We start from the raw sequence: 3,041 nt of genomic DNA on the forward strand, positions 1-3,041 counted from the left end.
ACAAGACCCCTTTAAATGTAAATGTAGACAGCGTGGTCAAGATCATTTAGCACTTGACCACAATGAGATTACAACTCTTTTGTCTTTGGAACTAGTTCTGTGAAGTTGTCCACTTTCAGATGTGTCCTTCTGAGGAAGCAGGCAAGTTTTCAAGCGATGATACTGGTGAAGACTGTACACTATTGGGATCTGGTCTGATATATCCAAAGAAGAAGTGGCATGGTCAAGGGGGCAACTGAAGAGACCATCTACAGAGGCCTGGGAAGGGTTAAGAAAACTGACAAGGGATGGTGGAGGCCCAGGACTAACCCCAGGGAGCAGCATCACCTAACTCAGGCCTACCAGGTAAGGCAAGATGCAGTTGCCAGAACACAAGTGTGGGGCGGGGTGTCACTTTTCAGGAGCTGTGGTCTTTGGTAGAAAATCACAGCACTGCCAAGTGTGCCTGGCAGAAAGGGACTGGGGAATAAGTTCTTGATGTCTAGTCTCACCCTCATCTCCTGCGTCACATGGGCTGAGCCCACCTAGAAACTGGAGGGAAAAAGAAAAGCAGTACTCCATAGATGTCAACTTCTGGGGACAGAGAACAGAGATCAGGCGGAATAGATGGAGAACAGATGGAGAATAAGCAACACAAAGGGTAAGAAACAAAAACAGGGTCCCCCCAGCCTAAAGCCTTGCCTCACCCCACCTCCTCACCTCAATCATAGGCTGATTCCTGTGCACTCTTTCTTTCCAAGCCCCAGTAACTCAGCCTTTTCACCTTCCCTTTTTCCTGCTTCTGCCAACACTTTCTCTATTCTCATTCATAGTCATCTATGAGAACCTTGAGATGGAGGAAAATCCCAGCTCAAGTAGAGGGATTCTGTGGGATAAAGTCACTACAAACAGCTTACACGAGTTGCCTGGCACCTCGTGGCATCCTCCTGGCTACCTGGAGAGAGACATTCCAACGTTTCTTGAAGTTTACTGAATGTATCTTTGGTTTTACATATTAGTCTCAACTGTCTAAAGAGCTAAAGCTTAGGGTTACTGTTCCTCAGACACTGCCTTCTCATTCAATCCTCATGACTTCTCTAGGACACACTACTTAATTTTGTTGTAGAATGAGGTCAGTTGTATTTAACTAATGGGATAAAGTTATTTGCCTGAAGCTCCTACTGCCAAGATATGAAATCAGATCTGAAAAATTCTAAAGGCCAGATACTGGCTACTTTGCTATATCCAAACCAACTAGGCTCAAGATGTAGAAGACAAAGCTTCTTACATACTTATTCCCCTGACATTCTTCTATTGTATATAGGAACACATTCTGGCATGATCCTTTAGATCCTAAAAAAAAATAAAACTATTTCCAAGTTGTCTTTCTCAATATACATCTCCCCATTAGCCAATTACTCTGAACTCTGAGTAAGGCCAATTCTTTGGCCAAATGGTCATCTAGGCTTCATGCTATTCTACAATGTTATATTTTTTCCCTCCTGGGGAGAACCCTCTCTGCTTCTAGAATCTTATCCTCAACTCAGCCTCCAAGAAAGCAGTAAGCCCTTGCATGGATCTGCCTTTGGGCAGACACAAACTGACCTCCCATCATCAGCTCTCACCTGTCAGAAATCATTTTTGTTCCACCCCCTGGAGAGTCTTCTTCACCAGCTTGCATCTGCCTTGTGATCTTGGTCTGCAGATTAAATATTTCAGCTCATCCAATAGCTAATGCTGGCCCCAAGATTAAGCTTTGACTTACCATAGAGTCTAGATAGTCCCAGGGGTCTATCTAGAGTCCCAGACTGTATCTTTCAGTATCAATGCATCTCTAATCAAGGAGCCCTCACACCGAATCCTGCTTATATGATTCTGAGAAATACCTAATAGCCAACCTACAAGAGTTAAATGACTTAATAGTTACTTGTCCACCTTAGGTCACTTTCATTGATGCAAAAACATTACTTTGAGAGTCATATTGCAAAAAAGATATTCATACATTTCATTCAAATACGTATTCTGGCCTGTGCTTGAAAAATCTGTAGATATCTTCACATAGTAATAACTTGTGACATTATTCTGTGACTTTGAGGAATGTTTATAGAATCTTATCTAGTCAACAACCTATTCCTTATTATAGGACCTACGAATATTCTTGTCTTTTATTTCCAGAAAAAAGTCCTACTGCATTTTGAGATACAAGTGAGAAGGTGCATTTATAACTAGCCACGCTCACTTTTCATAATGTCTGCTCAACACCCAGCTCACTGTCATTCCAGGATTGGAGTCCCTGCACATCTGGCTCTCCATCCCCTTTGGCTCCATATACCTGGTGGCCATGGAAGGGAATGTCACCACTCTGGCTGTGGTAATGGTGGAGCACTACCTGCACCAGCCCATGTACTTCTTCCTGTGCCTAGAGGCTATCATTGATGTTCATTCTGTTCACTTCCACTATTCCCAGACTGCTGGGAATCTTCTGATTTGGTGCTGTTGACATTGGCTTGGATGGCTCCTTGGCTCAAATGTTCCTCATCCACTGCTTTGCCACGGTTGAGTAAGGCATCTTCCTTGCCATGGCTTTTGACCACTACATAGCCATCTGCGACCCACTCCATCATACCACAGTGCTCACTCATACTATGGTGGGATGTTTGGGGCTAGCTGGCCTCTTCTGGGGTGTATTCCACATTGGACCCCTGCCTCTGATGATCCACCTGCAGCTGCCCCTTTACAAAGCCTGTGTCATCTCCCACTCCTACTGTGAGCACACGGCTGTGGTCCCCTTGCCATAGCAGAGGCCAGATGGAAGCACTTAACAAGCCAGAGGGTTGAAATTACTCTAAAAACTGGTGAAAATCAAAGGGGCTTGGCCCACTGGGAGTGTTAAAGATAGTTAATAGGATATTGTGTCCCAAGGGCCAAAATAGATGGGCATCCAGCAAGGCTCTGCTTACCATTCATAGAACAAGGCAAGAATGGAGGATGAGGAGGCTGAGGATGGTCACTCCAATAAAGTCAGTCTCTTGCTCAGTTCCCAGACCTGTGCCAGTGTTAAG

The 3,041-nt window shown here is 44.5% G+C and overlaps 1 pseudogene across 1 annotated transcript; it reads left to right on the top strand.

Annotated features, from left to right (window-relative positions):
- The first annotated feature begins 219 nt into the window (after positions 1 to 219).
- Positions 220 to 2,777, top strand: LOC309826101 (olfactory receptor 52M1-like; annotated as a pseudogene). The gene is made up of 2 exons: positions 220 to 345; positions 2,246 to 2,777. The product of its transcript is annotated as an olfactory receptor 52M1-like (transcript).
- Positions 2,778 to 3,041: the final 264 nt, after the last annotated feature.

Source organism: Grampus griseus (assembly GCF_964374135.1).
Source record: "Grampus griseus genome assembly, chromosome: 8".
Classification (NCBI taxonomy): Eukaryota; Metazoa; Chordata; class Mammalia; order Artiodactyla; family Delphinidae; genus Grampus; species Grampus griseus.